This window comes from Gorilla gorilla, chromosome 9, assembly GCF_029281585.2.
Source record: "Gorilla gorilla gorilla isolate KB3781 chromosome 9, NHGRI_mGorGor1-v2.1_pri, whole genome shotgun sequence".
Classification (NCBI taxonomy): Eukaryota; Metazoa; Chordata; class Mammalia; order Primates; family Hominidae; genus Gorilla; species Gorilla gorilla.
In genome coordinates, this window is record NC_073233.2 from 52889714 (window position 1) to 52916083 (window position 26370).

General features: G+C 42.9%; 1 protein-coding gene across 24 annotated transcripts in view; it reads right to left on the reverse strand.

Annotated features, from left to right (window-relative positions):
* The window catches only part of AMBRA1 (autophagy and beclin 1 regulator 1), a 205014-nt gene that overhangs the window by 123184 nt on the left and 55460 nt on the right, over nucleotides 1-26370 (reverse strand). The window lies entirely within an intron of this gene.

The window sequence follows — 26370 nt, forward strand, 5'->3', positions numbered from 1 at the left end:
CTTCAATGAGAAATGAACAAGTGCTTCAGAGACATGATCTTCTTTCTATTTGCAGTACCTCCAGTAGACAAATAGAAGGTTCGGATCAACACAGGAGTGAAAAATTAGGCACACACAGAGATTATCACATAGTGTTAACATTTATCTTGGTGTTTGGTTCCTCCATGCCATCATCATCCACATCTACTTCCTGTCTATCCATTCTGCTCTGCCTATGCTCTTTTTTCTTTTTTTTTTTTTGTGAGAATGAGTACTCCTCAGATATATAACTATAATACATCTATTAAAAATATAAATATATATAAGAGTACTCCACAGGCTTTCAACTGACAACTTTTACTTATATAATCTAGCCCAATAACAAACTCAACTGATCATATGTGATACGTACATTTTATTGAACACTTTTTTTGATGCCAGGTAATAGGTAATATACTGAGCACTTCATATGTATTTGTTTAAACCTCACCACAACCTAGAAAGGTAGGTATGACTACATACATGAGAACACTGGGCCCAGAAGTTAAAGTGTATCACTCTGTGGCACATAACTATTAAGAGATAGTAACAGGACTCCAGGGAAGGCCTGTCTTAACTCCAGAATGCCTCAAATCTCTATTTTGTACTGCAAGACCTTCCACGGTCCAGGCAGGAAGCAAGAGCATATGTGTTCAATGGAGACTGACAAACAGGAAGGTCTGTGGCCCATCATTTAGCTCCAGCCAATTGTTACTAAGCTAGAATATAGGCTCAGTATTGCTGGCTTTTCCTATTTTTTAAGGAAAGCCAGAAATCTGGACTTTTGCATAAAATCTCCTGATTGTTAAATTTTAGCTACAACTTTTTTTTTTTTTTTTTTAACAACAAGGGCCAGTTAGAACACATATAATAAACACAGCCCAGGGGCTCCCTGGTTTGCCATGTCTGACATGGTGCTTCCCAACTCATATGTGCCTTGGCAGCCAATCAAGCTCCTGCCCCAGAACATGTTTCAAAGGAAATGGTCTCAGAGAGGAACGCATATTGTTCCTCTCCAGCAGCATCTTGCCTGCCTTTCCTAGGAACAGGTCCCTGGCTCCCTGCCAGACTCTTCTTTAAAGCAGACCTGCAGGATAAGGACAGCAGCTACCAATCTTTTCCAATTGATTTAATTCAATTCACCGTTACTAAAACCATCTGGCTTTAGGTATAGTCCTGTGCGGTCACTCTATTCCAGCAACTGGCCCACTGCAGTACTTCCCCTAACAGCCTGGGGAAGAGACATAGCAAAGGCCCTAACAACCTGGCTTGCAACCTTTCCTGCTCAGGACAACCAACTATCAAGCAATGTTTTCTCTCTAGACAAGGCCTATATCCCCAAACTTAGACACTTGTAACAATCCTACCACTGAACAGAGAGAACACAATGTAACCAATGAGGAAGAGAGGAAAGCAATAAAATACATCTCTCTGTTTGAAAGACTAAATCTTCAGTAACATCACTATGGTTCAAACGTGGCAGAAATGCTGTTTCATCAATTCTAAGACACACTTTTCACCTTTTAATGTGTCTGAGGTTGGGGTGTATTTTACAATTGTGTGACACAGTTTAATTGGCAGGATTTTTTTTTTTTTTGATAGAGACAGAGTCTGGCTATGTTGCCCAGGCTGGTCTCAAACTCCTAGCCTCAAGTGATCCTCCTGCCTTGGCCTCCCAAAGTCCCGGGATTACAGCCATAAGTCACTGTGCCTGCCCACTGGCAGGATTTTTTCATGATTTCATAGGAACACATAAAATAACGGCATGTCTTTGAGTCTTTTAAAATACAGAATGTGTGGGACAGGTAAGGGTAGTGAGAGATACAGAGTCTGGAAAAAAAGGAAAATCAAAATTTTGCGAAGAGTATTCAGGTCATTTATGCCATCTTATATAGTACTTATTAATCATTTAACAAACCAGTTATTCAGGAACTGGGTGTGAGTTGAAGAATGGAAGCAAGGTCTGGGAGCAGCTGACTATCCTAGAATACCTAGAAGCTTGTTCCACCCTAAAGTGCTCTGGAGTTAGTCCTGAATGTCACCAAGTCCTGTTGTGTTATCCTCCAAGTGGTCCTTTAGTAAGCTAAGGCCCTTTGGCAAGCAGCATCCTCCACAGTGACCAAAAAACATCCTTCTTGGCTGGGCGTGGTGCCTCACGCCTGTAATCCCAACGCTTTGGGAGGCCAGATGGGTGAACTGCCTGAGCTCAGGAGTTCAAGACCAGCCTGGGCAACATGGTGAGACTCCACCTCTACTAAAATACAAAAAAGTAGCCAGGCGTGGTGATGCGTGCCTATAATCCCAGCTATTTGGAAGGCTGAGGCATGAGAATCACTTGAACCTGGGAGGCAGAGGTTGCAGTGAGCTGAGATCGCACTACTGCACTCCAGACTGGGTGACAGAGTGAGACTGCATCTCAAAACAAACAAACAAACAAACAAAAATACATCCTTCTTAAAGAAACTAATTATGGTAACAAAAGCAAATATTACCCCCACTCTGCTAAGGCAATGACAGTACTGAGTGAGATGAGATGATTTATTAGGAATGCTGTAAAGGAGATTCCTGATCTGAAGGGTTTGCATTAGGTAACTTCAGTTTTAATGACTCCATTTTTATTTTTTATTTTTTGAGACGCAGTCTCACTCTGTCACCCAGGCTGGAGTGCAGTGGCGCAATCTTGGCTCACTGCAACCTCCGCCTCCTGGGTTCAAGCGATTCTCCTGCCTCACCCTCCTGAGTAGCTGGGATTAAAGGCATGCGCCACCACACCCGGCTAATTTTTGTACTTTTAGTAGAGATGGGGTTTCACCATGTTGGTCAGGCTGGTCTCAAACTCCTGACCTTCTGATCCGCCCGCTTTGGCCTCCCAAAGTGCTGGGATTACAGGTGTGAGCCACTGTGCTGGCCTTAATGACTCCATTTTACAATCCTAAAAGTCTATTTCCCACCTTAACTTCCTACCTTAATTAGGAAGACTTCTTTAAGTTGGAATAGACCCAAAATATGAAGCTTTGTCGCTGGAGAGTCTCTGATGAGGTTCTTTTGGAACATGCATCCCCTGTGCCTACTTACTACAGAATGTGTTGGCAACATTTGCTGCCCAGACAATATAGTGGAACTGGCAAGCCACATATATATGTCACTTTACTGCTAATGCACAAAAGCAGGAAAGCCAATCACCATGAATACACATATACACTGATGAAACATCAGTTCTTCATAGTTACAATACAAGTACTATCTGGAGTAAAAATAGGCTTCTCCAATTGGTGTGGAATAAAGAACTAGAGTTACTAGATGAGTAAACATCCTAGGAATGTTTACCATCATTGCTAGGAACCTCAAAGAAAGATCTTTCTTTCTTTTTTTTTTTTCTTGAGACCGTGTCTCGCTCTGTTGCCCAGGCTGGAGTGCAGTGGCGCGATCTCGGCTCACTGCAAGCTCCGCCTCCTGGGTTCGAGCCATTCTCCTGCCTCAGCCTCCCAAGTAGCTGGGACTACAGGCACCCGCCACCATGCCTGGCTAATTTCTTTTTGTATTTCTAGTAGAGACAGGGTTTCACCGTGTTAGCCAGGATGGTCTCGATCTCCTGACCTCATGTTCCGCCCACCTCGGCCTCCCAAAGTGCTGGGATTACAGGTGTGACCCACTGCGCCCGGCCAAAAGATCTTTCTTTCCCAGTGTTAGCCTGTTACAGACAGCTGTCAACGGGAAATGGTAGGAGAAAATTGAATGCGATGGCAGTTCTGCACATTCTGCTGTGACCACCACAAACTTGACTTGACTTAATCTATCACAAGAAATCAGGGAGGGCCTAGGAAGGGCTCAGACAAGCTTGTTCAGGTTCGAAGCTACCATCACTGAAGCTGAAGAAAAAAAAAAAATACAAAAACACAATACAACCAAACAAAATACTTCCTTGTTTTCTCTACTTGCCTGGTTCATTTTATACACCACTGGTGTCCAAGTGAGGTATACCAGGGGTTGTGCTATTTGATCCATTGGACAGCAAGGGGGAAATATTACAACTTCTGCTATATAATATATAATCATAACACACATGGATTACTCAAAAGCTTTTTTTTTTTTTTTGAGATGTAGTTTCCCTCTTTTGCCCAGGCTGGAATGCAATGGCGCGATCTCGGCTCACTGCAACCTCCGCCTCCCGGGTTCAAGTGATTCTCTTGCCTCAGCCTCCCGAGTAGCTGGGATTACAGGCATCCACCACCACACCCAGCTGATTTTTGTATTTTTAGTAAAAACAGGGTTGCATGTTGGCTGGAGCTGGTCTCAATCTTCTGACCTCAGATGATCCGCCCGCCTCGGCCTCCCAAAGTGCTAGGATTACAGGCATAAGCCACCGCGCCTGGCTAGAAAGCATTTTATTAATAAGGTTTTTTTTTTTTTTTTTAAAGTCTGAAGGCCACTGCTCTATCAAACTATATATTACTTTAACAATACTAAACAGGCTGGGCGCAGTGGCTCATGCCTGTAATCCCAGCACTTTGGGAGGCTGAGGCAGGTGGATCACGAGGTCAGGAGATCGAGACCATCCTGGCTAACATGGTGAAACCACGTCTCTACTAAAAATACAAAAAATTAGCCGGGCCTGGTGGCACACGCCTGTCCCAGCTACTTGGGAGACTGAGGCAGGAGAATCACTTGAACCCGGGAGGCAGAGGTTGCAGTGAGCCAAGATCGCGCCACTGCACTCCAGCCTGGGCAACAGACACAGACTGTCTCAAAAAAAAAAAAAAAAAAAAATTGCTAAATACTTAAAGAATAGGATAAGCTTAAATATAAAAAACTATAAGCATATAAAAGTATACCCATATTCGTATATATATATATAGAGAGAGAGAGAGAACAAAAGAAGATAATAAAGCCAATGTGGCAAAATGTTAACATTTAGGGAATGTGGGTGAAGGGTATATGGGAATCCTCTGTACGTTTTCTGCAAGTTTGCAATTATTTCAAAATGAAAAAACAAAAACATACAACACACAAAAATCTTAAAGTAAAATACTGAAAAGAAAGAGATAGCCATTTGTTTTCAGAAGAATTACTCACGGCCAGGCGCGGTGGCTCATGCCTGTAATCCCAGCACTTTGGGAGGCCGAGGTGGGCAGATCACCTGAGGTCAGGAGTTCAAGACCAGCCTGGCTAACATGGTGAAACTCCATCTCTACTAAAAATGCAAAAATTAGCCGGGCGTGGTGGTGGGCTCCCGTAGTCCCAGCTACTTGGGAAGCTGAGGCAGGAGAATGGCATGAACCTGGGAGGCGGAGCTTGCAGTGAGCCAAGATAGCGCCGCTGTACTCCAGCCTAGGTGACAGAGCAAGACTCCGTCTCAAAAAAAAAAAAGAATTACTCACTTTGTAAAAAGGATTTCTTAGAATAGCAACTTGCCCTAATGCTCTACAGCAGGTTTGGTAAACTACAGGCCCCAGGTCAGCTGTCTTCTTTTGTAAATAAGTGGCTACTCAGGAGCTGGCAAGGCAGAACTGAGGAATCCTGATAGAGACAAAGCCTAAAATATCTACTGCCTAGCCCCTTACAGAAATTGTTCGCCCATTCCTGCTCTAAAACATTTGCTTACATAAAATTCTTTAAATTACTAAGGGACATAACAAAAAAGAACTTGAAATTAAAGTATTGTGCACTGGAAAAAAAACATCAAAAATGAATATTAAGCTCTGCTAAAATCATAATAGGCACATAATTCAAACTGTGAAATCCCGAACATTTTTAAAAGAATACAACTATTTTTTCTTTCCCTGATTAATATTCTGAGTTATGTGCAAAGAAGTTCCCTATATCAGCTGTATTCTTGATCACTAGGAATACAATTTTTAAAATAGTCAAAGAAAGCTCTGGAAAAGAAAAAAAGTGGTCAGAGCAGATCAACTGAAAGAAAAGAACCTTCACTTCATTATTTTATTTTATTTCATTTTTTGAGACAGAGTTTCTGTCACCCAGGCTGGAGTGCAGTGGCGCGATCTTGGCTAACTGCAACTTCTGCTTTCTATGCTTAAGCAATTCTCTTGCCTCAGCCTCCCGAGCAGCTGGGGCTACCGGCATGTGCCACCAAGCCTGGCTAATTTTTGTATTTTTAGTAGAGACGGGATTTCACCATGTTGTCCAGGCTGGTCTTGATTTCCTGGCCTCATATAATCCACCCACCTTGGCCTCCCAACATGCTGGGATTACAGGCATGCGCCACCACGCCCGGCCCCTTCACTTCAAATTCAATAGATATCAGAGTTGAGGTGCAGAAAGTCTGGGTACTAGTCCATATGGAATAAACAAACCGTGGACAACTCCTCCTTACTAAAAAATTATACCCTGAAGATACTCTTTTAACTGGCTGTCAGATCACAGAGAAAAATCAATATCCTAAAGCAAACAAACATGTTTGGACTTTCTCCAACCACTGGAAACAATCAATTGCTAGAACTCTCTTGGCCTCTACTGTTAGGGAATGCTGGCTCCCAGAAGGTAAGGTGCCACTGGTGCCCCATGCCTAATGAATAACTTTACAGCCTAGCTTTGATGTCTGGATGGCAACCGCTATTTCCATCTGGGAGCACCAAACCCAAATTAACAGCTTCCTTCTGCCTAGGAAATAAAATCCAGATTCCTCAGCAGGGCATTTGGTATTCAAGCTTTGCAGCCAAATTTCTCATTCCTTTTGGATATACTATATGCTCTAGTCCAGTGGTTTACAAACTTTTTGGTCCCAGGACTCCTTTAACACTCTTAAAAATTATGAGGATCCCGGTGGCTCACGTCTGTAATCCCAGCACTTTGGGAGGCCAAGGTGGGCGGATCACCTGAGGTTGGGAGTTCAAGACCTGCCTGACCAACATGGAGAAACCCCGTCTCTACTAAAAATACAAAATTAGCCAGGCATGGTGGCGCATGCCTGTAATCCCAGCTACTCAGGTGGCTGAGGCAGGAGAATCACTTGAACCCAGGAGGCAGAGATGGCAGTGACCCAAGATGGCTCCATTGTACTCCAGCCTGGGCAACAAGAGTGAAACTCTGTCTCAAAAAAAAAAAAAAAAAAAAAAAAATTACGAGGCTCCTAAACAGATTTCATTTGTATGGGTTTCCACTATCAATATTTAATTTCAATTTATTGAAATTAAAACTGAAAAAATTTTAATACACAAGCACACATTCAATTAGCCATCAGGATGATAGCCTCATTACATGTCACGGAGCCTCTAGCAAACACTGTATACTTGTGAAAGAATGAGAGTGAAAAACACAAAGGATGTCTCAGCATTATTATAAAAATAGTTTTGACTTTGGGGATCCATTGTTCTAGCTAAACTAAACACACCCTCACTATCCCACCTACGTTATTTATCTTGGCAATTTCTTCTTTCTGGAAAGTTCCTCTTCCTTATCACTGTCTGTAAAAAGCCTTCAAAGCTCAAATACCTGACTCCTCCAGCCAGAAGTTCACCCTCTCTTCCCCAGTGCCCCATAGCATTTTGTTTGTTTTTCTTTTTCTTTTTTTTTTGAGACGGTGTCTTGCTCTGTCACCGAGGCTGGAGTGCAGTGGCGTGGTATCGGCTCACTGCAAGCTCCGCCTCCCGGGTTCACGCCATTCTCCTGCCTCAGCCTCCCGAGTAGCTGGGACTACAGGCGCCCACCACCAAGCCCGGCTAATTTTTTGTATTTTTTTTTTTTTTTTTTTTAGTAGAGACGGGGTTTCACTGTGTTAGCCAGGATGGTCTCGATTTCCTGACCTCGTGATCCGCCCGCCTCGGCCTCCCAAAGTGCTGGGATTACAGGCGTGAGCCACCGCGCCCGGCCCCTATAGCATTTTGTACCTCTCTTAAGAGGCCTTCTCAAGTCACCCAGTAACTTATGTCTTGTCTTTGCTACATGAAAACAGGTACTGGATCCAAGTCATCTTTTTATCCCCATCAAAACTCACATCCTAATTAACATGTAATAGGAAACCAACAAATACTTAAGTGATGAATCAGCAGGCCTAACCAGACTTGGAAGAATAAGCAAGAAGACCTATCTGGTTGCCCCTCACTGGTGACAAGACTCTCAGACAAGGTTGCTAGATGCCCAAAACCTCACACTAAAACTCCTGAAGGAACAAGGTTTTCAGAAACTGCTTACATCACCTTCATCCCCTCTGGTCACTTATGCTGCTCAGGTTAAAGTGCTGACATAGTTGTCCTGATAAATGCAGTGCAGTCTGGTCCCTGGGAGGCTCATTAAATTAAAAAGCCAGAGGCTGGCTACTTGCCTGGGAAACTACCACTGATGCTCCTGGACTGTAAATTGCCAAAAGAGACCCCCACAGGGGAAAGAGGGCAATGTTTGCCAGGGGATGAAGGGGCAGGAGGCCAAATAAACTTGAATGCACTGTGGCTTTCTTCATTTCTGAATCTTACTCTGCAACTCCCCGATCTCTGCCTTGGCGCATGCCCGGGCTAGGAGATGACAAGCCCTTATTCTTTGTAAAAAATAATTGTGTGTTCTGAAACGACACCTCTATTATGATTTCCAAATTGACATCTCTGCTCTAATGCAGAGGCATCCAAGCCTCCCCATTTCACACACTAGCAATTATCGTTTAAGTTATCCAACAATAGGCATTCATCTGATCGCTGCAGGGCCCCCTAGTTTGAGGGGTGCACTTAAAGCATGTGATGCAGTTGCCAGCAGAGACTGGCAGGCAATTCCTGCCCCTGATGTGACGTGGGCCAAGGCAAGGTACCACTGCTAAAATGCTAGTAACCTCAGGAAAAAAATAGACATACTACAAAAAGACACCACAGTGCCTATAGTGTAGATCAGCCTTATTTTACTATTATCAAATATAAACAATTCACAGAGTGCAAAATAATGCTTTTCACCAGAAATGCTTAAAAACATCTTTACAAAACATTAATGTATTCCTCAGTGCCTCTGGGCAGTGAGCGATAGATGGCAAAACATGAGAGCACAACATAATCGCAGACAGCAAAAGGGAAGAGGCTGGAAACAGAATGTATACATAGTGTGCAATCATGTATCTAGCATTACAAAAGTCTCGTCTGAGAAGTCAGCCAGTTCCCCCTGGGAACATATGACCCTCTGCTAACTGTCTGGTGGGTAGTTATTTTTAATACATGGGTAGTTATTTTTAATACGTGGGTAGTTATTTTTAATACATTTGTAAGATGACTGGTTGGCACTATGCTTAGCTCCTATATACCCTCAACACATTACACTATAGTTGTAAGACTTGAATGTATAATAAAAACTCACTTTAGTTAGCAAGTAAACTCAAAGGCCCACGCCAATCTACATGGACATCTTTACTTAGTATCCAAATCCATTTCTCTGGGAGACTTGGGAGGTCTGCTCACAGACCACAGACTTTTTTTTTAACCCAGAATTTACCATCAGAGGCTTTTCACCAGAGGATGAGTAAGACCAAATCTATGGAGAAAAAAAAAAAAAAAAAAAAGGGCCACAGCTAGTTTTGATGCCACATGCACACATGCCCCCTACATGCAACAGGTGGGATATATAGGTTTAGAATTTAAGAGGCAGTGTATCCTAATTCACTGATTTCCCCCTGGAATTTATTGAATTCCATAATGTTGAATTCTTAGCTAATTTTATTCAGAAGCACAGATAAATCCTTAAACGTCTACCTCCAGGCCAACTAAGTCTACGAAGAATATCCTGGTAGAATCATTTATTGCTGTGATACTAGTAAGCCTGTGAAGGTCTTAAAAAACATTTTTTCACATCCACATTTCTGACCTGAAACTTTAAAAACCCTTGACCAAGGCCATTCATTAAGAAGTGACAGGTCCTTCACCCTGGTATACTGCAAACACTATATAATAGGAAGTAAAATCTTAGGACCAATATCAGAAAGGCAAAGCGAGTTAGTACGTGAAGCCTCAAGAGAATGAGGGAAAAGCAAAGCACAGTGTGCTGGGGTGTTTATTAACCAGAGGCAAGGAGGCCAATTTCCCAGCTCATATCTGTCCATGGAATGAGGTTTCTAGAATCTGCAGAAATATGAGGGCAGAGACTACAGCTGGGACCCCAAACAATCCACTGTTAGCCCTTGAGCTAACACAAAGCTCAGAGTACAATCACTTTTCTTATATCCAAGGTTCATTCTGAACTGCTTCTCTTAGTGACATTTGATTTCACTGATTCGCCTCTGGGGATGTACTACTTGCCCTTCCACCCTGATCTTGACTTCAGCAACCACCCTGATTCCTTTTGGACTCAACATTTGACTCTACTGAAATAATTTCTCCACCATTTCCCTCTGTCTAGACAACATGAAATTGTCATAAACGACACCTAAAGTACAATTAGTAGAGAAACTGCAATTTCCACTCTCCTCCCCCGTTCCCAAAAAGATTCGCACATTAACGTCCTCCAGCATGTCAATCAATACTACCCTGAGGAGGATTAACTCTGTAGAGTCTGGAAGCCATTCAATTCCCTGCTTGCTAAAAATTACCTATTTTCCCCCTGTACTATAATCAGAAGATGTAAATTGCCTTCTTTTTATTAGCACTAATGGCTATAATCTCAGAGTTCTGAATGCCTGCTAAATCGATACCTGTGTAAAAAGTCCCACAAACACCGCTTTAACCAGCTGCGCTTTATTTAGAAAAATCAGAGACAAAAGACAAAAGATAAGACAGAAGAGGAGAGAAGCAATGAGAGAAAGACGTGACACAAGACCACCACAACCAGGCAGTACTATTAACTATCATAAGAAGATGGTTTGAACCCACTGACAGTTCCTTGTGAGATGTCATAGTTTTATTCATTTATTTATTTATTTTGAGATAGAGTTTCGCTCTTGTTGCCCAGGCTGGAGTGCAATGGCATGATCTAGGCTCACCGCAACCTTCACCTCCTGGGTTCAAGCAATTCTCCTGCCTCAGCGTCCCAAGTAGCTGGGATTACAGGGATGCGCCACCATGCCCGGCTAATTTTGTATTTTTAGTAGAGACAGGGTTTCACTATGCTGGCCAGGCTGGTCTCGAACTCCTGACCTCGGGTGATCCGCCCACCTCGGCCTCCCAAAGTGCTGGGATTACAGGCGTGAGCCACCGCACCCGGCCTAATGTCATATTTTTAAAAACCAGCAAGATCAAAGGACAACAAATCATGAAATAATTTACCAGTGCTTTTCAAGGGGAGTGGAATGCCCCCGGGAAATGTGGCAATGTCTGCTGACATTTTTGGTTTTTGCTTCTGGGTGCCAGAGCACCACCAGTATGTGACAGGTGAAGGCCAGGAATGGTGCCAAACATCCTACAATGCACAGGACAGCCTCCCACGGTGAGGAATTATCCAGCCCCAAATGTCGATAGTGCTGCTGTTATAAAACCTTTTGATATATCTTAATGGTCTGAGACTAACCAAGAAAACTCTGAGTAACTAAAATATGAGGCAATTTAGTGTTTGAGCCTTAGAATCAGACAGACTGCAGTTTAAATTCCATCTTGTGTCACCCACTGGCTGTGAGACCTTGGGCAAGTTCATTATCCTCTGCTTCCACATTTGAGGGGAAATCTCTTATTTCACATGGTTATTATGATTAAGAACCTGTGTCAAGTACAGTCTAATAAACAGCCATTACTATTTTTTTCTTCCTTAGATTACAGCTCCCAAAATATCTGCAGGGAATATGATGCCCTCTGTCCACTCAAGTCACTATGCCTAAAAAGGTACTTTGTCAGAAAGAAAGACATGTTGAAGAAGGGTGAATACTATAAAGGTATAAACAGGGGTACCTGAGCCCTGAGAATCACATGCACCCCATCCACGTAAACCAACAAGAACAGTCAGGTATCCATCTACCAATCTATGTGTTGGTCCACCCAACCGGTGATTCAAACAGAAATACTGAGTGCCTTCTGTTAGTTATATATATTAGTACTATATAAAATACAGATGTGGGCTGGGCATGATGTCTCATGCCTGTAATCCCAGCACTTTGGGAGGCTGAGGCAAGAGGATACCTTGAGCCCAGGAGTTCGAGACCAGCTCGGGCAACCATAGGGAGACCTCATCTCTACAAGAAATTTAAAAATGATCTGGGCATGGTGGCACATGCCTATAGTCTCAGCTACTTGGGAGGCTGAGGCAGGAGGATTCCTTGGGCCATGGAGGTTGAGGCTGCAGTGAGCTGAGATCATACCACTGCATTCCAGCCTGGGCAACCGATTGAAACCCTGTTTCAAAAATAAATAAATAAATAGGCCAGGCGCGGTGGCTCACGCCACACTTTGGGAGGTCAAGGCGGGTGGATCACCTGAGGTCAGGAGTTCAAGACCAGCTTAGCCATGGCCAAAGTGGCGAAACCCCGTCTCTACTAAAAATACAAAAACTTTAGATGTGTCAAGGCTGGGCGCGGTGGCTCATGCCTATAATCCCAGTACTTCGGAAGGCCAAGGCAGGTAGATCACTTGAGGTCAGGAGTTCGAGACCAGCCTGACCAACACGGTGAAACCCTGTCCCTATTAAAAATACAAAAATTAGCCAGGAGTGGTAGCACGTGCCTGTAGTCCCAGCTACTCTGGTGGCTGAGGCAGAAGAATCATTTGAATCCGGGAGACGGAAGTTGCAGTGACCCGAGATCGTGCCACTGCACTCCAGCCTGGGCAACAGAGCAAGACTCCGTCTCAAAAAAAAAAAAAAAAAAAAATTAGCCAGCATGGTGGCAGGTGCCTATAATTCCAGCTACTCGTGAGGCTGAGGCAGGAGAACTGCTTGAACCCAGAAGATGGAGGTTGCAGTGAGCAGAGATCACGCCATTGCACTCCAGCCTGGGTGACAGAGCGAGACTCTGTCTCAAAAAAGAAATAGGCCAGGTGCGGTGGCTCACACCTGTAATTTCAGCACTTTGGGAGGTCAAGGCGGACAGATCACCTGAGGTCGGGAGTTCAAGACCAGCCTGACCAACATGGAGAAACCCCATCTCTACTAAAAATACAAAATTAGCCAGGCATGATGGAATATGCCTGTAATCCCAGCTACTCCAGAGGCTGAGGCAGGAGAATCACTTGAACCTGGGAGGCAGAGGTTGTGGTGACCTGAGATCGCATTGTTTGCACTCCAGTCTGGGCAACAAGAGCGAAACATCGGCTCAAAAATAAATAAAAAACAATAATAATAAATAAAATAAAATAAAATAGATATGGCCCTTAGAGTAGTCAGTCTCCAAAGATGGCTCCAAAGAAATATCCTCTTCGTATTCTCACCCTTGTGTGGTCCCCTCCCACACTGAATCTAGACTGCTCTATCACTAGCTTTAATCAAGAGAATGCAGCAAGCTGTGCCAATTCTGGGCCTACCGTTTTAAGAGAACTGGCAGGCTTCCGTTTCCTTCCTTTTAGAACTGTCACTTTTGGAAACCTTAAGCTGCTATGTAAGAAGTCTGCTATCCCTGTCATCTATATAACAAGAAATATAAAAAAAAATTTAAAATTTAAAAAAAAAAAAAAGCCTGGCTACTCTCTCAAGAGGCCATGTGGAGAGAAGAGCCCCTGAGTCTACATGACAAGGGAGAGAGACCCAGTTTATTCTAACTGGGCCTCCAGATGACTCTAGAGAAAACCCAAGGAAGATCAGCAGAAGAACTTTCCAACTGAGCCCAGTCTACACCCCACACACACAAAAAAAAACCATGAAAAATAACTGAATTGGTTTTAAGTCACTAAGTTTTGGAGTATGGTTTGTTATACACCAATATGTGAACAAAGTAGTTCCTTATCTTTGTAAAACTTTCAAGCTAGGCACAACAGCAACATTAGAACTAAGTCCATGAGGTTAGTTTACAGCCAAAATCACATCTCTCCTCAAAGGAACCTTGGCTACTAAAAACTAAAAAGGCATTTGAAAACAGATCATAATAAAGCAAGTGTAAACTTGCTCACTGTTTGTAAAGCATAAGGCCCCTGTATTAGTAAGAAGGGTCAATGTTCATTTAGAAAGACTTACACTCACTCCTATCTCAAGGCTCTCAATCTTTCTGAAACACATTTCAGCCCTGGGTGGCTCTCTTTCAATGTAGAAAATGGTCCTAGAATTTCAGAAATTAAGGCTATTTGTGCTACCTCCCTTATCAAAGAAGTAGGAGGCCAGGAGCAGTTGCTCACTCCTGTAATCCCTGCACTTTGGGAAGTCAAGGCGGGAGGATCACTGGAAGCCAGGAGTTCGAGACCAGCCTAGGTAACACAGCGAGACCCCATCTCTACTAAAAATACAAAAATTAGCCAGGCATGGTGGCATGCACCTGTAATCCCAACTACTTGGGAAGCTGAAGCAGGAGAATTGCTTGAACCCAGGAGGTGGAGGTTACAGTGAGCCGAGATCATGCCACTGTACTCCAGACTAGGTGACAGAGTGAGACTGTCTCAAAAAAAAAAAAAAAAAAAAAAAGGCAACCTATGGAATGGGAGAAAATATTTGCTAACCATATATCAGATAAATGTTTAATGTCCATAATATATGGGGAACTCCTACAACTCAATAACCAAAAAACCCCACAAATAACCATACTAAACAATGGGCCAAAGACTTGCATGCACATTTCTCTAATAATGATATACAAATGGTCAACAAGCATATAAGAAGATGCTGAACATGACTAATCATTAGGGAAATGCAAAGCAAAACCACAATTATTTATCGCCTCACACCTGTTAGGATGACCACTATAAAAAGAAAAAAAAAAAAAACAGGAAATAACAAGTGCTGACAAGGATATGAAGTTGGAACCCTCATGCACTGTTGGTAGGATTGTAAAATGGTTCAGCTGCTATGGAAAACAGTATGGAGGTTCCTCAAACAATTAAAAATAGAACTACCATATGTCCAGCAATTCCACTTCTGGTTATGTATCTAAAAGAACTGAAAACAGGATCTTGAAGAGATATTTGCACACCCATGTTCACTGCAGCATTTTTCAAAATAGTCAAAATGTGGAACCAGCCTAAATGTCCATCAGTAGATGAATGGATAAAGAAAATGTGGTATATACATAGAATGGAATATTATTCAGCCTTTGAAAAGAAGGAAATTATGATACATACATACAACTTTTCTTTTATTTATTTATTTATTTATTTTTTTTGGAGATGGAGTGTCGCTTTGTCACCCAGGTTGGAGTGCAGTGGCGTGATCTCGGCTCGCTGCAACCTCCACCTCCAGGTTCAAGCGATTCTCCTGCCTCAGCCTCCTGAGTAGCTGGGATTACAGGTGCCCACCACCGCACTCGGCTAAGTTTTGTATTTTTAGTACAAATGGAGTTTCACCATGTTGGCCAGGCTGGTCTCGAACACCTGACCTCAAGTGCTCTGCCTGCCTTGGACTCCCAAAGTGCTGGGATTACAGGCGTGAGCCACCGCGCCCAGCCACTGTGACATATTAATAGATGATCCTTAAGGACATTATGCTAAGTGAAATAACCCAACCACAAAAAGACAAATACTGCAAGATTCCATTAATAAGAGGTACCTAAAGTTATCAAACTCACAGAAACAGAAAGTAGAGTGGTGGCTGCCAGGGGCTTGTGGGAGGGTGAAAAGGAGTCATTCAAAGGATACAGAGTTTCAGTCACGCAAGATGAAGAGGTTCTAGAGATCTATTGAACAATAATGTGTACTGTACACTTTTAAAATTATTAAGAGGGTAAATCTATGTTATGTTTTCTATCACAGACACACGTACACGAAGATAAAAAGGGTTACATGTGCCAACAGAACAAAGAAAAGATAAACGCCACCTTGCTGAGGTGAAATGACCCATGGGGACAGCAAGGAGACAAAGGCAGTAGAAGCTGGGCTACCTCTGTGTAGGGGAGGAAAAAAGCAGAAGAGGCAAAAAGAGTCACACGTACCCTCTGATGCAGCAAGGGAAAAGGGCACAATGTTAACAAGCTGCAATTCTCTTTCTATGACAAGGTCATACTTTCAGCCTCTGATTCCTTTATCATTACAATTTTCTACTCCTGCTCTAACTTGATTTTAATTTCCTGGCAAGTGACACCCAAGTCATGCAGCCTTTTCATTGGAACCCACCACTCTGTCCAAGGTGCTCTGCAAAAGGTGCAGGCATTCTTCTCCAAGATTTTACATAGTCCATTTACATAGTCCAAAAGAAGGTTGCTCTCATACTGCATGATCTGGCGTAATGGAGATCTGCTCACTAAAGTGAGCCTCATCCAGCAAATAAGCTTGGAACCTCCATTTTCCCCCTTTGGAAACAGAGGAGGAGTTTGTTAATTGTTGCTATTTAAAAATCAGGCAGCTTCTCAGGTGAGGGGGCTGTCAGCATGTCAGCCTACAGCAAGCAGGGGGAGCCCCTGTGGGTGAATTAGGCAGGATGGGTGGGGTGGTGGAGCAGGTACTGCAATGACCAGTGACTCCCCCTGGTGGAGCCAAGTGGTAGGGCACTTAGGAAATATTTACCCACACCTAACCATCAACACTTTTTGCTTGAGCTAATGCAATGGCCAAGTACACAAAATTGGATTTAAGTAGGAAACATGACATCAGCCTAGCATAGACTAAGGCATCAAGAAAGTCCATGCCTTGACGAAAGGGGCTGCTGTCCTACTCAATTCCTGCTGACTGTTAGGTGGGAATGTGAGCCTGTTTTTTCAACAGAATCCAGATACCTGAATTGATATGGAAAAAAAAAAAATCCAAAGTTTTAGAAACACTGTGAGGCAAACAAACATACTTGAGGACTATTTTGCAATATCTGGGTTAATGTAACAACAGGCCCACCCATGAAAGCAAAATTTGCTCACACAAACATGTTGTCAGGAATGCTTCCAAGAACGAGCAGAAATAAGATGTACTGAATCCTGGGCCCACCCCCCAAACACTCAATAAATGTGTAAGAAATCCAGGAGGAGAGGATGCTACCTGCACAGTTCTAATGGGCTGGGACCAATTACAATAAGCAAAATATGTTATGCAAACAGAACCCCATACACCTGGTGTTACTGTCTTGGAAAAGCCTCCAAAGCACCCTTTAGAGCACTACTCTGAATAGATACAGTAGAGAAGGGGATCTGAAGGGGGAAGAATGAGTACACGGGAAATTACTCCCAACGTATTTGCAGCACACATACAGACGTCACTGTAGTCCCCAAGTGCTCCAAGACCCTGAGCTGACAGAAGCGATTACATCTTTTCATGTTTCAGGATGTATACAAAGCACACAGCACGCTCTACACCATTCAGCCCCAGAGAGAGGAATGATGACGGATAATTTAGATCAGCCTAGTAGGTGCTAGCATGACCTGCATTGGGAGAAGGGCTGCCTGCCAAGCATACTGCCTGGAGGATCTGGAGGCTCATGCCCTCCCAACCAGGGCAAGCCTCCTCATTTGCACACGATTCCCAAGAAAGAAAGTGAGGCTGGAGAACCTTGCTTCAGGCCAGATAGCACAAGAAACAAATTCTTTATGCATTTATGGCTGCTCTTAACCATCAAAGAATCCCACAAGAGCCAATACTTAGAGCATCTAGTCCAAACTAGAGAGAGAGCAAGTGCAGGAGTCCCCTAACAACCTCTTTGGGCCCCTCACTGTCATAATGCCTTCTATTACTCTAGCACCTGACTCTTCCAAATCACATTCCTATAAAGCAGGAGTTGGCAAACTATAACCTGTGGGCCAAAACCACCTATGAATGGTTTTCATATTTTTAAATGATTGAAAAACATCAAAAGCATTTTTATGACTCGTGAAAATTATATGAAAATCAAATTTATCTCCATAAATATTTTATTGGAACACAGCCACACTCTCATTCATTGATTCATTCATTTATTTGAGACGGATTCTCGCTCTGTAGCCCAGGCTGGAGTGCAGTGGCATGATTTCAGCTCACTGCAACTTCCACCTCCCAGATTCAAGGAACTCTCCTGCCTCAGCCTCCCAAGTAGTTGGGAAAACAGGTGCCTGCCACCATGCCGGCTAATTTTTGTATTTTTAGTGGAGATGTGGTTTTGACATGCTGGCCAGGCTGGTCTCCAACTCCTGACCTCAAGTGATCCACCTGCCTTGGCCTCCCAAAGTGCTGGGATTACAGGCATGAGCCACCACACCAGGCCCACACTCACTCATTTAGCTATTGTTTGTGATTGCTTTCATACTACAACAGCAAAGTTGAGTAATTGCAACAGAGACTGTACAGCCTCCAAATCCTAAAATAATTTACTATCTTGACCTTTACAAAAAGCTTGCCAATGCCTGATATAGAGGGTAGGGCAGGGAGGGAACACACACAGAATTCAGAGGCTCAAACAGAGTGACCTTCTTGGGCAGATGAGCAGCAAAGGTAAGAAAGATTAACAGAATGAGGCTGGGCGCGGTGGCTCACGCCTGTAATCCCAGCACTTTGGGAGGCCAAGGTGGGCAGATCATCTGAGATCAGGAGTTCAAGACCAGCCCAGCCAATATGGCGAAACCCTGTCTCTACTAAAAATACAAAAATTAGCCAGGCCTGGTGGTGGGCACCTGTAATCCCAGCTACTTGGGAAGTTGAGGCAAGAGAATCACTTGAATTCGGGAGTTGGAGGTTGGAGTGAGCAGAGATCTGCCACTGCACTCCAGCCTGGGTGACAGAGCGAGACTCCATCTTAAAAAAAAAAGATTAACAGAATGATATCCCTCCTTCACTCTATCCTCATTCCCATATTGCCAAAGAGAAAATGGGTTGCCTAACCACCCCCAATGACGAATACATTCGATATCTAAATGTTACTGCCAGCTGGGAGAGGTGGCTCACACCTGTAATCCCAATACTTTGGGAGGCCAAGGGCAGCGGATCACTTGAGGTTAGGAGTTCAAGACCGGCCTGGCCAACATGGTGAAACCCTGTCTCTACTGAAAATACAAAAAATTACCCAGGCATGGTGGTGGGCGCCTGTAATCCCAGCTACTCAGGAGGCTGAGGCAGGAGAATCACTTGAACCTGGGAGGCAGAAGTTGCAGTGAGCTGAGATCGGGCCACTGCACTCTAGCCTGGGTGACAGAGCAAGACTATGTCTCAGAAATAAATTAATTAATTAATTAATGTAAAATTACTGTCTTATGAAGAGGCAAGAGATGCCTGGATTTTTCCAATCACTTAATAAGACACAGAAGACTAAGTGGATGAAGGCCAGTATGTATGTGATTGTCAGAGATAGAACAGGGCTATGTTTTTCTCATACAAGGGTGTCAGAGAACAAATGTACACTAACACCTCAAGGTGGCAATTATTAGAATAAAACAAAAGTTTTTCTCAAAAACTTGAGGAGGAAGCTCCTGAAAACCCACAGTAGGAGAATTTACTACTGATAAGCTTACGAGCTTATGGGGGAAGAAAGGTTGAAGAGTTCTTCTGAGATGTTGTTTCTCTCTTTTGCCCAGGCTGGAGTGCAGTGGTGCGATCTCGGCTCACTGCAACCTCTGCCTCCCGGCTTCAAGCGATTCTCTTGCCTCAGCCTCCCAAATAGCTGGGACTACAGGCACCCACCACCATGCCCAGCTAATTTTTGTATTTTTAGCAGAGATGGGGTTTCACCATGTTGGCCAGGCTGGTGTCAAACTCCTGACCTTGTGATCCGCCCACCTTGGCCTTCCAAAGTGCTGGGATTACAGGCGTGAGCCATAGTGCCCGGCCTTAAGAGTTCTAATCTATGAAATCTATGAAATAATGTTCAGTTAAATAAAACAGGAAATAAGAAATACTTTATATATCTTACATTAGTAATAATGAGTAGCATACAATTAATTTTCATTTACCACTAACAACGCTCATACTCTTGGGCACTAGCAATTCCACTTCTAGAACTTCATCTTCTAAAAACACTTAAGTACACAAAGATCCTGCAACACTGTGAAAAAGAAAACAAAACATGGCCAACATGGTGAAACCCCGTCTCTACTAAAAATACAAAAATTAGCCAGGCCTGGTGGCGCACACTTGTAATCCCAGCTACTCGGGAGGCTGAGGCACGAGAATCGCTTGAGCCCTAGAGGTGGAGGATGCAGTGAGCCAAGACTGCACCACTACACTCCAGCCTGGGCTACAAAGCGAGACTCTGTCTCAAAAGAAAAAAAAAAAAGGAAAAGAATTAAAATAAATGGAAAAATGTGTTTTGATTAGCATAGAAAAAATTCTGGACTTAACACACACACAAATTGTTAATAGCAGATCTCTGAGCAGTGGCTTTAAGAGGATATCCACTTTCTACAATTGTACATTTCTGTAATGTTTGATTTTTTACTAATGAATTGACAATAGTTTTGTAATTAGCAAAAAACAGGCATTTCATTTCCAGTTATGATCTCTTGTTTACTATAAATTTTTCAAGCTCTCCCTTCCTCACAGTTCAATAACACGCCTTCTTGTTTGGAGGTTGGGGAAGAGTGGAGGGGCTTTGTTGCAGGTAATATGCCTGCTGAGATGATTGATTCATTCATTTGTTCACCCGTTCATCAGCTCTTCACCCAAACATTTAAGGCCTCTCTTATTCTGACAGAACCAGTCACTCCTCCTTTTTGGTTCTCAACACAGTCTCAAGACACAAATCGATCTAAAAGTGTGCAGAGTTGGCCTAGCTTTAATTTACGCTACTTAGCTCCTAGGTCTATTCTCAACCAGCAGCCACAGTTATCTTTTTAAAATATAAGATCATGCTACTCCACTTCTGATGGCTTCCCAAGTCACTCAAAGGAAGAGGCAAAAATCTTTTAAATGGCTTAGAAGACCCTGCATAATCTCATCCTTGTCACCTCTCCAACTTCATCTTCTATCACTCCATCCCTTGCTGTGCTCCAGCTGCACTGGCTGACGGTGCCAAGCATCTCAGAGATTTTGCATTCGCCCTTTCCTCTGTCTAAAATGTCCTTCCCCTAGTGTCGACGGGGTTTGTTTTCGCACTTCTTTAAGGTCTCCTCTGCTCCAGTGTAACCTTATCAAACCTTTTTTGATGATCCTATTTCAAATTGCAGCATCCCCTACATTTTTTATACATTTCTCTTTTTTGCCATAGAACTTGTCACTGTCTGGCATACTAGATATCTTATTTTTTTAATTGTCTTTCTCCCATTAGAATGAGAGAATTATTGCTGGCATTTAAATAGCACCTGGTGCCAGCCGGGTGCGGTGGCTCAGGCCTATAATCCCAGAACTTTGGGAGGCCGAGACGGGCGGAGCACCAGAGGTCAGGAGTTCAAGACCAGTCCGGCCAACATGGTGAAACCCCGTCTTTACTAAAAATACAGAAAAGTTAGCCAGGCGTGGTGGCAGGCGCCTGTAATCCCAGCTACTTGAGAGGCTGAGGCAAAAGAATCACTTGAACCCAGGAGGCGGAGGTTACAGTGAGCCCAGATCGCACCATTGCACTCCAGCCTGGGCAAGAGCGAAACTCCATCTCAAAATAAAGTAAAATAAATAGCACCTGAAATCCAGCAGGTGCTTGGTAAATATCTGTTAATGGAATGAGTGAATGGATGGATGCATGGATCAATCACAGTTTACAAGCCCAACTCTCAGCGTTATTAGGAAGAACCAAACTCATCCAGGGAGCAGCCCTTGTGCATACTCCTCAGTTCCCTCTTCCTTTTTCTGAGAGACAGGGTCTCCACTCTGTTGCCCAGGCTGCAGTGCAGAGGCGCAATCATGGCTCACTGCAGCCTCAACCTTCTGAGCTCAAGCGATCCTCCCACCTCAGCCCCACGAGTAGCTGGGACTACAGGCACATGCCACGATGCCCAGCTAATTTTTGAGCTTTTTGTAGAGATAGGGTTTCACCATGTTGCCCAGGCTGGTCGCAAATTCCTGAGCTCAAACCATCTGCCCAACTTGGCTTCTCAAAGTGCTAGGATTACAGGCATGAGCCACCACGCCCAGCCCTCAGTACCCTATTCTAAAGCCTGAGTTTACCTTCCCCAGCTTCCCTTCCCTTACATCTCTTAAAATAAGTTTGTTAATTCCACCACAGGCTTTGTCTCCTTTTTATTTCCCAATACTTGGTCCTCTCTCTTCCTAGAAAGAACACGTCATAATTTGCCTGTATCACAAATGAAATTCTCACGGTTGAGGATTCTTTCCTATTTGTCCTTAAATGCCGAACTTCTAACTAAGAAGAACTCAGAAGTTAGAAAGCGTTTATTGTATAGTATCTTGAATACCAAAGACAACAATTCCACCAGTTTTTTTCAGGGGGAACTATTCACACTCCGCATAATCAGAGGTAAAGCAAAACCTTCTGCTAACTAACATAAGGATTCTGACCTTCACAAGAAAAAAAGGACCTACAAGCATCTCAAAACTTAACAAGGTTCACTCTCATGATGCTCAGACTCCAAAACAAAAGATGAGAGCACACATTTTCTCAAACCCTAAAAATCCTACTTCTAAGCAAATTTAATGAATGCCTTCACACAGAAACTTAAAGAAAAAGCATCAGTAGAAAAAAACCTTCACATTTAAATTGGATTATCCGCATGTAATTTTTGAACTAAATCAAGACCAAGTATACCTTCATAGAGATTGCAGAAGAATCTTTAAGGAGAAAAAAAATACCAACAGCACTGACTGGCAGAGATAATAATATTACTGAGGTGCCAAGCCAAAGACCTAATAATATTACTGAGATGCCAAGCCAAAGACCAACAAAATGGTCTCAAGAGCAAGCTGTATTCAATAGGAATGGGGTACCAAAAAGATAAAAAAAGGGAAGGCTGCATATGATGCCAGTGCTCTCAAGGAAGGCGCAGGCCCTGAGTAAAGCCAATATGAAGGACACATATTGGCCAGGTGCAACAGACTTATTACAGGCTTCAGGACAACCCATTCACAAGTTAGGAACATAGCACACAGTGAAACATCAGAGGTCACCGGAGCTCAAGTTTTGGAAGGTGTGACTTCCTTGTACAACTCTAAGTAATACCGTTTCGTTTATTTAACAAGTGATTATTGAGCCAATGACTCTCTGTAAGACCAAATGATGGGATATAGTCATAGGTTTTTTAATCTTTTTTACTAAAAAGGCCAAACAGGACTTATATTGCATATGAAACCATAAGGAACGTAATTTCAATTCTACTTATTCAATTCAACTAACATTTACTGAACGTCTACTGTGTGGCCAGGTAGTATTCTAGGTAGACAAGGGATATATACAGACATGATCACTGCCTTCAGGGAGCTCACTGACGGAAAGGTAAACAAATAATTTTCTGTCATGGGTGCAATATCACAAAGAAGTATCTAGTACACATGCAACAAAGAAAAGGAAGTGATTACTTGGGACAGTCAGGGAAGGTTTCCCAAGGGACACGGTGACAGCTGTGCTGGGTTTTGAATAATAAATTGTGTATATTCCCCATCCAAAGAAACTGGGAGAGATTAGATATCAAAACTCTTTAGACTCAGCTAGATCAATGGCACAGAAAAACTACTAAATTTGGACCCCTTTCTATAGTAGTCAGGCTAAGAAGACTGCTACTTTCCTCATTTTTAGGTTGCCGGCCCCCTTTTGTGGACCTACAATCAGCCCCACAGACACACCCATTTATTTTCCTCGATCAGTGTTTGGGCCGAGGCCTCCCTGGAGAATCCCCAGGTGACTGGAGCTGACGGATCAAATAAGTGTGGTGGCCCACGAAGCCTCAAAGGGCTTCAGACTGTTCTAAGCTCCAAAGCAATTCCCCCATAAAAGTCTAAGAAACTTAGCAATCCAATGAGGGCTTCTAACTCTAACCTTGATGGCCACATTTCACACTAAGGCCATCAATGTACTCCCCCAGTCTTCACCTATCATGAGAGAAAAAGACCTAAATTCTCAGAAGACGCTCAGTCTTACTAAATACTCCAGACCCAAGTCTTTCTAAACTACCTGGAGACAGAATACAGAAACAATTAGTGCTTCTAGGAGGAGATTGAGACCAATTTTTATCTCTCTCAGTTGCTGGAATTTTAATAGTGAACATCCCTAACAGGGATCACTTTATTAGGATTAATCAATGTAGTTCTATGGGCAAATAACTAAAACAGCATTTCTCCTAGAAGCATTGTGTTAGTTACCATTCTACCCAAATATAATAATTACAAATTACCTAACAGACCTCCAATTTCTTACAATAAGAGTTGACTGAAAAGTTCCCTCAGGCAATGACCTACATGAGCAACAGAGGTTTTGACGAAGAAAACTGCTGTTTGAAGGCACTTATTTCAAATGAAACGGAGGAAAGGGTGCCCTCTTCAGGGCCCAGGAGTTCGAACCCCACTTTTGCTTACAAACACCTCTTTAAGAAATCATTTACTCTCTCTGTTTTCTCATCAGAGACAGACTAGACTACAAAAGTTCTAGGTTCCCTCCAGTTTTAACTTGCCATTGAAACCATTTTCTTTTTCCTAGTACCAGCCTTTAAAGGCCAAGGGCACCCTACCGCAAGGAGCCACAATACCCTGATCTTCTGCTGGATCCTGCACTCCCACACAGAGAAATCATTTCTTTGTAGTGAAGCAAAGGCCCACCACTCAAGTTGCAATGTAGTGTCAGACTATTATAAAAAGACAGTTTGCCCTCCACTGCCCACAGGCAAAAGGAGACAAACCGTGTACTGGTTATTACCACTTGGCAGCACACAGCTACACTGAAATACACACTGTATGCTTATTAATACCCTCACTATTTGCAAACACTATTAAATATCCCAGCAGCACCAAGGATCGAGACATCTCTCCTTTGCCTATCTTCTACTATAAGGCCAATGAACAAAACTTTCTCCTTTCAAGTACAATCACCTTTTGTGAACTCCACTCACTCAGGAACAACAGTCATCTACAAAAACAGGCTTTGTTAAAAGAACCAACCTTGTACACAAACAGCAGGGACACCTTTTCTTCCCAGTCATCCTAACCTAGCAGCAGCAGCCCAACAGTGACACCTGCTGGAGAACTAGAAGCAAGGGTTGGCTCATCACCTAGAGACTTTCAGCCCCTTTAGAAGGCAGAGGAAGAGGCAGACCAGCACCTGTTTGTCTTAGTGATTTACATCAGAATGCAGCCATTCAAATGGTGTCCTTCTTTAATGTGTACGCGCTTAGAATATTTCACAACATACCTCATTTTTGAGACAGCTGTCAGCCCTTATGGTATACGACATCCTAGCTCATTTAAAAGTGATTCCATATAAATAATGTAACTACTGTATTAATACACTATCTTACGAGAACCCTGAGTTATTTGCATATTTTAAAAGAAAATGAGCATAAATATAAAATTGTTTACAGTGAGATGACCAGGGACTTCATTTTTATAATACACATTTTTAAATGGTTGAACTTTAAACCACAATGCATATATTTTTTGGCACCAGAAAAGAAAAAAATACTTAAAAAATTATGGTACATCCTTAATAGTTTCCGGGGTTTTTTTTAGACGGAGTCTTGCTCTGTCGCCCAGGCTTGAGTGCAGTGGCGCAATCTCGGCTCACTGCAACCTCCGCCTCCCCGGGTCCAAGTGATTCTCCTGCCTCAGCCTCCCACGTAGCTAGGACTACAGGCATGCACCAGCATGCCTGGCTAATTTTTTTTGTATTTTTAATAGAGACGTGGTTTTACCATGTTAGCCAGGCTGGTCTCGAACTCCTGACCTCAGGCAATCTGCCTGCTTCGGCCTCTCAAAGTGCTGGGATTACAGGCGTGAGCCACTGCACCTACCCAGTAGTTTCTGGGTTTTAAATAACCTACTTTATTAAGTGATTAATAATATTTTAGATGTATAATATCATAGCCATTAGTCACATGTGATTATTTAAATTAATTAAAAATTTAAAGATTACATTTATTTTCTCAGATCACAGTAGCAGCATTTCAAATGCTCAATAGCCATGTGTGGCCAGTGGCTACCATCTTACATAGCACAGATAGAGAACATTTCCATCAGTGTAAGAAGTTTTATTGGACAGCATTGCTCTAGAAAATCTAGTGGTTACAGACAAAATTATCTGATATCTAGGTGCTGGGAGCAGATGGAATATAGATTAAAGAAAGCTAGCCAAGCATTGATAACCTTTGAAGTCAGGTTATAGGTGTATGGAAGCTCAGTTATACTTTTCTCTTCATTTTTATATATGTTTGAAGATTTCCATAATAAAATATTAAAAGAAAAAAAGTGGTTCACTTAAAAATGAAGTTATCGGCCAGGCTCAGTGGCTCACACCTGGAATCCCAGCACTTTGGGAGGCCAAGGTGGGCAGATCACCTGAGGTCGGGAGTTTGAGACCAGCCTGATCAACATGGAGAAAATCCGTCTCTACTAAAAA